This window comes from Astatotilapia calliptera, chromosome 18 (genome assembly GCF_900246225.1).
Source record: "Astatotilapia calliptera chromosome 18, fAstCal1.2, whole genome shotgun sequence".
Lineage (NCBI taxonomy): Eukaryota > Metazoa > Chordata > Actinopteri > Cichliformes > Cichlidae > Astatotilapia > Astatotilapia calliptera.
In genome coordinates, this window is record NC_039319.1 from 2036954 (window position 1) to 2049022 (window position 12069).

Sequence of the window (12069 nt, forward strand, 5' to 3'; positions counted from 1 at the left end):
ACTCTCTCTCTCTCTCACTCGCTCGCTCTGTCTCGCTGCCGTTACTGTCACTCCCAAAACTCTCCCTCCTCCTAAACAACCAAATCCCACACGTTGACTTTTTTTAAATTGGGCGACATGGTGCATTTTTCCACTGATAGGAAAGATGTGGCTTTTTTCCCTTTCTTTACTGTTTTCGCACTATCCTTAAAACGCTTAAAACACACACACACAAACGTGACAACAGTATTTAGAAAAAAGCGTGGCTTATATATATTATCACAACTCTGGATTTACTGGCCTGTAATTAAAATTAAAAAACTTTGAAGTCCGAACTTTCAATGTGGGCTGAAACAGACTCAGCGTGGCTGCAGCTTTTTGCTATGTCAGCTTAAAATAGTCTTGTGATTTGGAGGTGCAGCGTGTCCGTGGACCACTGAGGGTTAATAACACTCACCTTCCTTCCATTTCCAGAGTGTAACATCCAACTACCTGTGTAAAATCCTAAATTCCCATGGTGTTATTCAAAATGTGCTCTGGCACAATCATAAGCATCGCTTGCTACTGAAAACAAGAAAAAAGCCGGTCCTGCTATGGGCTGAACCATTTGTATTTTTGTTTTTTGGGGTTTTTTTCTTTTTTTTTTTTCTGTCCCGTTTGGCTCTTTTGCCATCAGAATTATTGTCTAAAGGCAAAGAAAGATGCCCAACGGATTTACTTTGCCAAATGGACCATCCCAGCCTTGCCGTAATGGTCTATTTGATTCATCTTTTATTGTTTATTTTATTTATTTTTTTATTTTCACTTGCTAGATACGGGACAGACTTGAATGAGGAAAAGAAAAGGGAGAAAGGAAGAGGAGGAAAAAAACAGCAGAGAAGAGGGATAAAGGGCAAAAAAACCCCCAAAACCAACTAAATAAGCAGACAAAAAAAAAAAATACAAATATCAATCACCTGGATCACCTGTTGAGAAAGAAAAAAGAAAACAAGCAGAAGAGAACAAGAGTAATAGAATAAACAACATCACAATGATATATGGGAATATGACAGTAAATACTAAATGTTAAACATTATTGTGCAGCACATAAGATCAACAGAACACAGTGTGCTTTGATGTAGGAGCCAAAAAGGGTGTAGTTTGTGGGTGTGATCACCCGTGTGTACACCTGTGAGCATGGACGCGCTTGTTTTTTGTTTTTTTAAAGGTTCCTTCATGTAATGATCTGCTAGAGGGTGTGGGGGGGCCACAGCCCCGTCCTCCAGGGCATGAAGCAGGTATGGAGGAGATCAAAACTCCAGACATCCAGAGGCCCCCAGAACACAAGAGACCAAGGAAGACCCACAGAGGGGCAGCCGCGCCACTGTCCCAGTAAGAGCTGAGGAGAGTCCCGGATGAGGGGTCACTCAGCAGCCGCGGAGCAGAAGCCAGGGGGGGTTGCAGTGACGCGCCCGTGAGCTCCGCCGGCAGCCAGCTGTGCCAGAGTGACCGAGCCCCAGGCCGAGAGGCCGGGGGCACCCCACCGCCGAAGTGGCCCGAGCGAGCCCCAGGCTCCAGGCCCCGATAAGCAGCCACCAAGGAGTGAGCCGGTGTGTACCTGGGCGCCCACCCCCAGACACAAAGAACCACCAACGCACCGATGTCTGAGGGAGTCCGCCACTGGCAGGGGAAGTGGTGGTGGGGGGAGATAGGCCTCCATACCTTGGAGGGCCTGAGATGTCCCCAGAGAGGTGGCGCCTGACACCCAACCTGACATATAGACACAGACATACAGGCACACACAGACACAAACATCCATTCCCACCCTCATGCTCTCATATGCACTCACTCCACACTCAACCAATGTGGAGACAGACATAAAGAGACGCTGTACACACGATCACACTCCTCAAGCGTACTCTACGAACCGGGTCTAGGTGCCCCCGCCCCTGGAGAGGGGAACTGCACCCAGACCCAGGTGGTGTTACCCTTTTCCCTGCGGTGGGAAGAAGCAGACCGCCCCGACTCCGTAGCAGCAGGGAGGCCCCACACTCCAGACCGCAGTCGGACGGCCAACTCCTCCTCCTAGCCCCCCTGCTCCAGCAGGCCGCAGAGAATGGGGGTGAGAGAAGACTCCAAACCTCCCTCCGCCCGCTCATTGTAGTGTTGATGTATGTGTGTTCTAAGGTGCATTCAAAACCCAGGAGGGCATGGAGCTACCTGCCAGAGAGCAGCAGGTAAGCGCATAGCCCCTCCTGATAGCCCTCAATGTCTACGTGTATTTAAAATTGAGAGGTGGGCAACGACGCCAGGGGTGGGGTGTACACCCTGATGGTCTTTTGGAGTCCGTGTATCGTGCCCACCCCCAAGGTCCTATATGTATGTGTAATGAGAGTGTGAGTAATGTGAATGTCTAAGTTGTGAGATAAAATTGAGGCAGAGACAGCCAGAAGGGGACAGAGGGGGGAATGCCTCCCCTGCACCCTGGTGACACAGCTTTACCCCAAGGCCCTGCATGTGTGGGTGATTGTGGTGGAGCGGAAAGAGGGAGGCAGCTGGAGATGGGGAGGGAAGGAAGGGAGGGGCAAGTGACCCCTCCCTGGGGCCAGCTCCCCCGCTGACCCCAGTAGGCACCCCCATACTCTGCAACCCGCCAGGGAAAGGGGGCCCAGGCCCATCCGGACCGGGGCCCAGAACAGCAGCGCCGCCCGGCCCCACAGAGCCCGGGACAGCCCACCCAACCCCACTACAGAGAAAACTGCTCCCACCCCATCATCCACTCATCTTCCAGACTACACAAGACAATAGACGCCCAGGCTGAGATCTTCCTCCACCTCTCCTGTATCTCCCCCTCCTGCAGAGAGTTCCTGAAGAGAGGAGAGCTCCTGCAAATGGACTGAACCATTGTTAAGGGGGGGGCGACACTATCCAATATATTCAGTCTTAGCATTTATATTCACTGTTCACTGTAACTATGCTCAAACTGTTAATGCTATCTTATTTTAATAAACAGAATCAGAATCAGAAAGGGGTTTATTGCCAAATGTTGAGCAGGTTTACAACATTAGGAAATTGCTGCGGTGCTTCAGTGCAAACATACTGTCATAAATAGCACTTGAATAGACATGAAAAAAATAAAAGTAGGAATAAGAATTATGAGTGCTGCGTAGAAAGATATATACATGAGTGCAGGTGGTGATCAGTGCCAAACATGGAATGATGCAGTGAACACAGCGTAGGGTCATGTGTTAGTGGTGGGAACAGTCATACGGTTATTGTTCATGTGTCCAACAGCAGAGGGGAAGAAACTGTTCTTATGGCGAGAGGTTCTGGTGCGAATGGACCGGAGCCTCCTGCCTGAGGGGAGCAGGTCAAACAGACTGTGTCCAGGGTGAGAAGGGTCAGCTGAGATCCGAGCTGCACGCCGCAGTGTCCTGGAGGTGTACAGGTCCTGCAGAGATGGGAGTCTGCAGCCCATCACCTTCTCAGCAGAGCGCACAACACGCTGCAGTCTCTGTTTGTCCCTGATAGTGGCTCCAGCGTACCACACGGTGATGGAGGAGGTGAGGATGGACTCGATGATTGCGGTGTAGAATTGCATCATCGTCCGTGTTGGCAGGTTGAATTTCTTCAGCTGCCTCAGGAAGTACATCCTCTGCTGGGCTTTCTTGATGACGGAGGTGATGGTGGGCTCCCACTTCAGGTCCTGGGTGATGGTGGTACCCAGGAAGCGGAATGAGTCCACAGAGGTGATGGGGGTGTCAGTCAGGATGATGGGGGGGGAGTGGGGCTGTGTGCTTCCTGAAGTCCACAATAATCTCCACTGTCTTCTGGGCATTTAGCACCAGGTTGTTGTGGCTGCACCAGGACACCAGACGTTCAACCTCCCTCCTGTAGGCAGACTCGTCCCCGTCCGAGATGAGCCCAATAACGGTGGTGTCATCTGCAAACTTGATTAGCTTGACAGACTGGTGGGTGGAGGTGCAGCAGTTGGTGTACAGGGAGAAGAGCAGAGGAGAAAGAACACAGCCCTGAGGGGAGCCGGTGCTGATGGTCCGGGAGTCCGAGACATTCTTCCCCAGCCTCACGTGCTGCTTCCTGTCCGTCAGGAAGTCAGTGATCCACCGGCAGATGGGATCAGGCACATTCATCTGGGAAAGCTTGCCTCGGAGATGGTCTGGAAGGATGGTGTTGAAGGCAGAGCTGAAGTCCACAAACAGGATCCTGGCGTAGGTTCCTGGGGAGTCCAGATGCTGCAGGATGAAGTGTAGGGCCATGTTGATGGCGTCGTCTACAGACCTGTTGGCTCTGTATGCAAACTGCAGGGGGTCCAGGAGGGGGGCCGTGAGGGTCTTGAGATGGGAGAGAACCAGGCGCTCAAATGACTTCATGACCACAGATGTCAGAGCCACGGGTCTGTAGTCATTTAGTCCAGTGATCCTAGGTTTCTTGGGGACAGGGATTATGGTAGAGGACTTGAAGCAGGCAGGCACATGACATGCCTGCAGTGAGGAGTTGAAGATGCCAGAAAACACTGGGGCCAGCTCGTTTGCACAGTGTCTGAGGGTGGCAGGAGACACACCGTCTGGGCCGGGAGCTTTCCGAGCATTCAGACTCTTAAACTGCTTCCTCACACCTGCTTCATGAATATGAAGAGTTGTGGTCGGAGGAGGTGGTGTGAAATCCTCTTTTGTGTGGGGTGAGGAGGGGGGTGTTGTAGGTGAACAGTTTGAAGGTGGTGATGGCTCTATGGAGGGGGGAGAGGTGGGGGAATGAGTGTCCAAAGTGTCTCTATTGTTGGGGCCGTTGGAGGTGTGAAGGCTGCCTGATGGCTCGTCAAAACGACAGTAGAAGTCGTTAAGGGTGTTGGCTAAGAGCAAGTCGTCAGTGGAGTGGGGGGTTTTAGGCTTGTAGTTTGTGATATTCCTAAAACCTTTCCACACAGAGGCCGAGTCATTCTCTGAGATCTGCTGCTGCATCTTCTCAGAGTGCTGATGTTTAGCAATGTCCACTTCTTTAGTGAACTTGTACTTGGCCTCTCTGTAGCAGTCCCTGTCTCCGCTTCTGAACGCCTTTCTCTTTTCCAGCCACAGCTTTTTGAGTTTAGGGGTAAACCAGGGTTTGTCATTGTTATAACTCACCCTGGTGCGTGATGGCACAATGCTGTCCTCACAGAAGTGGATATAGGAGGTGACAGTGTCCGTGAACTCGTCCAAGCTGTTAGAAGCAGCCTTCATTGTGTCTCAGTCTGTGGTCTCCAAACACGTGCGAAGCTCCTCCACAGCCTCGTTGCTCCACAGTTTTTTGGTCCTCACGACAGGTTTGGAGAGCTTCAGCCTCTGTCTGTACGCGGGGATCAGGTGGATCATGACGTGGTCAGAAAGTCCGAGTGAAGCGCGGGGCACCGCACGATAGGCCCCGCTGATCGTGCTGTAGCAGTGGTCTAATGTCCTCTCCTCTCTGGTCGGGCATTTAATATACTGCTTATATTTCGGAAGCTCATGGCTCAGATTGGCTTTGTTAAAGTCCCCAAGAGCAATGATGAGAGAGTCCGGGTATGTCCGCTCCATGTGCAGTATCTGCTCCGCGAGAGCGCACTGAGCTGCCTGCGCATCCGCGTCTGGCGGGATGTACACAGCGGCCAGGATGAATGAAGCAAACTCCCGCGGAGAATAAAACGGTTTGCAGTGAATAAAAAGATATTCCCGAGAGGAAGAGCAGTGCTGAGCAATCACTGTCACATCTGTGCACCAGCCACTATTGATGTAGAAGCAGACCCCTCCACCTTTGGACTTACCGGAGAGAGCGGCCTGCCGGTCCGCGCGCAGCAGATGGAAGCCCTCCAGCTTGAGCGCGCTGTCCGGGATGTTCTCACTGAGCCACGACTCCGTAAAACATAAGACACAGGAGGAGGCAAAGTCTCTGTTCATGCTTCTCATCAGGGCCAGTTCGTCAATCTCAAACAACACTGTCATATTCAAAACTGGGGCGGCACTTGGGGTGGCAAGGGATCATTTTAGGGTGGCACTTGCCACCCCATTCCAGCCTTCTAGATCTGCCCCTGAAAGGGACAGGAAAAAAAATAAAGAATTGTCTCGTTCCAGTGGTAGGTCTGTGCTAGGCAGACCCAACAAGCACCCTCCTGCACCCCACCCAGGGACTCTAAGAAGGCTGGGTACTCTGAACTGCCACTCATTGCAAAGGCGCAGAAGACCAAGGCACAATGTACATTCCAAATTCCTTTAATTTTAAATATGTTTATATTGTCTATCCTGTAAAATAGTCAGATGTCTATTCATATTAATGTACAGAATTCACCTGCTTGCTGCTACTACTGCACATTCACCCAGTGTATATACTATATATATATATATATATATAAAATGTTCTTCCTCTACACCCCCCCCCCCAAATTTTTGCACATGTCGAGGAGCGTGTCAGGCCACATTTCACTGTGTGTTATACTTGTATAACTATGCATGTGACAAATAAAGAACCTTGAACCTTGAACCTTGACAGTCAGGACCCGTTCCTTGACCCAAAGGAACAAACCCTGTCATCCACAGGGAGCCCAACGTACAGGAGCAAGCCGAGGGGATACTAGGATACCCACCCCATCGTCTCACCAGGGGTAACTCCAGACTGAGACAGAGTCCATCCCCTGTCCAATATGTGTGTGTGTGTGTGTGTACCAACTTTTCTCCATTAAAATCATTTTTACAGTCTGCTATAAAAACACATTGTGTCTCTGTGGATAGTCTTCCTTTAGAACAACTGCAGGGTGAATTATTTTATATCATGTATCTGATACTGAAGTTAGTGGCGTGGCTACTTTTATTGACAGACAGCTGGAGTGACGGGAACCTGCTTCAGCTCATTTCACACGACTGCATCACTATGTGTGTCACTATGTATGCCTGCGGTGTCCTGCAGGTTTTAGATATCATTGGGCCAGCACATATTTGAATCAAATGATTAGTTCATTACCAGGCCTCTGGAGAATTACAAGACATGTTGGGGTGGTAATTTACTACGGCTGGGTATCGTCACTGATTTCTAGAATCGATTCAATTCCGATTCACAAGGTCCTGAATTGATTCGATCCACGATTCGATTCAATTCGATTCGATTCGATTCGAATCAATTTGATTTGATTCAATTCGATTTGAATCTGGGAAATTTTGTCTCAGACACTCAGAAATATTATAATTCAGATCAGTACATTTACATATTTTTGTATCTGTCAGAGGTTGCTGAGTGGATGTGGAGAAAAGGACTCAAACGCAGGACTCACGGTGAAGATGCAGGGTGTTTATTGTGAGGGACGAATGACGAAAACAGGAGATGGCTGACTGACTGAATAACTGAATGAACGGCTGACTGATCTGAACATGGGGCATAGACAGCAGTGACAACATTAATGACGCGACGCTGACCAGGAGAGAACTGAGGTCTTAAATACACTGGCTGAACAATGACTGATAGGTGACAGGTGAGTGAGCAGCTGAACACAATTGAACTAACGATGCATGGAATAAGAACTAGAACATAATGCACACAGAGTAACGTAACACAAAACAGGAAGTGGAACGTACAGAGGATAAACAGTGTTAGAGGAAAAATGATTCTGTTTCTTTACCTTCTTTTAAATGTACAAAGATGCCCTTTGTCTATGGTTAGATTAGTTTAGAAGTGTCTTTTAGACTTTCCCAGCAAAGACATCTTGTTTCTGGGACATATTGTTTTAGATTGTTTTATCTCTCCCAGCTCTCTGCTGACGAGACTAGCACCATATATGGAGTTGTTTTTTTTTATCTGTTTATTATTTTCTTATCCTTTTCTCACTGTCTCTGTGCTCTGTGCCTATAAAAATTGCCAAGCCACTGTGCATGGTGTGAGTTGTTCTCAGCAGCTCACCCGTGTACACGTTTAAGCAAAGAAAGTAACTTTGTCTTATTGTGTCTTTATTTCTCCTGGGTTTTTTGCAGAGTTTTCTCCCAACAAACAGTGAACATGAACTGAAAATACTGGGTCAACGACCCAGAAACCCTGACAGTATATATAAAAAGGAAGCTGACACTCGCAAGACTTCATCAAAGGTGTGAGCATCACAGCAGATGCCTTTATGTGAAAGTAGCTGAGGATAAAACACAGAAAAACATGAAGGTGATTTTCCTGGCCTGGGATTTTATAAAAATATTCTGCAGTAGATCAAAAACGAAAGAAAACCATTAATCAGCATATGAACATTACCTCTGAAGTTAAAGAGGTTTTATTAGAGACACAGCGTTTTGCTTTTTGCATAATTTTAAAAAGTTTAAATTTGTTCAGAAGCCTATTGAACGTCAGAAATTAGGTTTTCTTTTCGGAAGTAAGTAAAAGGAAAAAAGACCGCGGTCGACAGCGCTGTAAACAATGGTAGACGCTGGATCAGAGACTTCCTCTCAGACCGTGTACAGAGAGTTAGAGTGGGGCCTCATCTTTCCTCAGCCCTCAGCCTCAACACCGGCTCTCCACAAGGCTGTGTACTGAGTCCCCTACTGTACACTCTGTACACACATGACTGTGTTAGTTCCCACCCAGACAACACAGTCATCAAGTTTGCAGATGATACCACCGTGGTGGGGCTCATCTCAGGGGGAGATGAGACTGCATACAGAGCTGAAGTTCAGAGGCTGTCAGATTGGTGTGCAGACAACAACCTGGACCTCAATACCACCAAAACAAAAGAACTGGTAGTTGACTTCAGAAGGAGGAAGTCCGAGCTGCAGCCTGTCAGCATCAACGGGGAGTGCGTGGAAAGGGTCTCCAGTTTCAAGTTTCTGGGTGTGCACATAGACACAGACCTCCAATGGAGCTCTAACACCTCTGCGGTCTTAAAGAAGGCCCAACAGCGTCTCCACTTTCTGAGAATCCTCAGAAAAATGGACCTGAAGAAGGAGCTGCTGACCGTCTTCTACCGCTGCTCCATTGAAAGTGTGCTGACATATTGCATCGGTGTGTGGTTCTCCAGCTGCACCACAGCACACAGAAAGGCACTCCAGAGGGTCATCAACATGGCCCAAAAAATCATTGGACATCCTCTTCCCTCCCTGAAGGACCTGTACAGCATTCGCTGTCTCAAGAGGGCACGCAGCATCCTACGGGACTGCACACACCCAGGACACCGGGTGTTTAAGCTGCTGCCGTCTGGCAGGAGGTTCAGGCTGCTGAGGTCCCGAACAAATAGACTCAAGGACAGCTTTTACAACAGGGCAACAGCCCTGATCAATGCTAACAGCTGACCTGACTGGATACCTCCCTGGACTTTTTAGGGGGGAGGTAACAATGTTTAAAACAATAACAATAATATTTATATTTATAACAAGGTGCAATATTAATTAATGTGCAATAAAAACAGAGTGCAATACACATACACTTATTCTTCTTTTTTATACTAAGTTAATATACTGTGTTGTGTTGTTTGTTACGTTGTGATGTGTCATATCGTGTCGTGTTATATGTAGTGCCGACGTAGGACAGTTTTTCCAATTTCATTGTACTACTGTACTATGTATGACTGTGCAATGACAATAAAGAGTTATCTTATCTTATCTTAGACTTGTGTGTAACAAGCAAGCAAATAATGAAGAAAACAGATTTTTAGACAGGAAACTGTTCTCGAAGTACAGAGAGAGAGAGAGAGAGAGAGAGAGAGAGCTGTGCAGGAAGTGTGATTTTTATACGGCCGAAACATCGGAATCAGCGAGCTGTCGGCTTTCAGCCCCGACTGTGTCCATGTCGTCAGGTGAGAAAGGCCACATCTTATTGATTCTGATGCGTTGGCGGGTCCGCGCTTTGTGTTTAAGTCTTTGTGCAGAATCCGTGCTCTCATTTACTGTTTTAGCTGTTTGGTCGTTGTTGAAATTTTGTGAGGTTTAACCTGAGATTCTGGCGTTTTTGACAAAATAAATTTATATTTAAAAATTGATTCAGGATTTTAATGAATCAATATCACGTTATCCAAGCCAGAATCGATTTTAATCGATGAATCGATTATCAAAACCCAGCCCTATAATTTACCCATTTGAATCAGGTGTGTTGGATCAAGGACTCAACTAAAACCTGCAGGACACCGGCCCCGGAGGACTGGATTTGCCCACCCCTGATGTATTTGCTTGTGATGTTCAAACAGTCCAAGAAGTTGCTTCATTGTTGGTGAGTGAAAATTCTAGATTTGATTCTCTTATACTGTCTGTGGCTAAAACTAAGCTTAGATGTAAAGTTCATCCTGTCTAAACAATGACAGTTGGGCCCAGGCCCAGTAAAGACAGATTAGTGGATCTGATCCTGTGTTTGGAGTTTCATGAGGAAGGATTGATGCTGCAGCAGAGTAATGAGTTCAAACTCTCTGAACTAAGCTGCTTGAATATCTGGCTGAATTTAGTCGACTCTTGTGTTTTCAGACCTTGGACCATCTCAGATTTTTGGCTTTAAATAATGAAATAATGAAAGTTTGTGACACATCAAGAATCTTTACATGTGAATTCTTTTGAATTTTTATGTGAATTCTTACCAGGGATTAGCGAGTCACTGCGACAGTCATACAGCATCCCGACGCTGAAAGGCCGACCGAGCGCTGCCACCTCCATTGTACTACCTGATCTACCGTCCATCCTTCAGTCTAACCTGAAAAAACAAAAGGTTTGAGATTGTTTTTCTGGTTCTTCTTCTGTTCAGCTGTTTGTTTTTATACTCATTAATATAACTGACAACATCAGGAATAATTTAACCTGGCACTCTTCATTGATCCACAGCTACTGCAAAGCTTCATTTTACATAGATCTAAACTAAAGTCACGGAGTAACTGTCAGATATTGTTTTGAGACACGCAGAATTTTGTTTGGTAGTAGTTTGGGACATTGGCGGTAGATCATTTCCAGAATGCTGGTAATCTAAAAACTGAATTAAATTCTATCTGTTTTATATATCACAACAACCAAATCACAACAACAGTTACTTCAAAGAGGTTCATATTGTACAATAAAGACCAGAATAATATAAAGAAAACCCAACATTCAGACCACCTGGTGTATATACACATAAAAAGGTGACTGAAGAAGAAACACTCAAAGCATCATGGGAATCATCCAGCAGGTTCAGTTCATAGCAGAGTAACTATAATCATTCATACTCCAATAGATGCATCACAAAGGACTTGGGGCTATTATCTTTTTTTTTTTTTTTTTTTTTGCAGAGCTGACTGGGTTTGATTTATTAAAACAGTCCTGAGAGGCCAGAAATGCTACAGGATAAAATTAAGACGAAAAACAAATCGATAAAATAAAAAGTATATAGAGGTTTTTAAAAAAAAAAAAAAGTAATCCAAGTCACATGTATATATCCTTTAAATAAAAAAAGGCAGATCAAAAAATTACAGAACAGTACAAGACTGGCAAATAATTACTTTAGATTTTATGAAAACAAATAAGGAATAAAATGCAGGAAATTTAAAGGGTGGAAAATAGCTTTCTTTGATGCTGAAATAGAGTTGTCTCCCTGTCAATAAAACAAGAATGTTACTAGATGCATAAAAATATGTATTGGTTATGACAAAATAAGAGCTCTGAGCCGTCACATTGTTTTTAATAACGAGATGAGAAAGCAGATGCTGCCCTCTGCAGGCAGCTTAGAGCTTCAGCAGTAAGTTCAAACTGAGCAAGGCACAAAGTCTGGAGCCATTCTTCATTTCTTTGTTTTCATGGAAAAATAGGAAATAGGTGCAGCGTTTTATTAAACATTGTAAAACATATATTGGAACAAATAGCACAAAAAACCCCAAAAGAAAGCAAAAAAACAACTTGTTTTCAGTTCTGAATCTGACTGAATTCAAAGCCAGTATTTGGCTGTTGACCTGTTTATTCTTCAGAACACCCTGAAGCCCTTTGGGCAGGCTGGCATGTTTTTGTGTGGTCCTCATGAAGAGTTCTCCAGCCTTCTCAAAGGACATGCAAAGCTCTTTTTTGCCTTTTGTTCTTTTCTCTGCCAAGATGATCCAGCACTGCTTCAACAGTTGGGGCTATTATCTTGCCGAAGGATATTTGGCTTGCAGACATGGATCAGATAGATAGA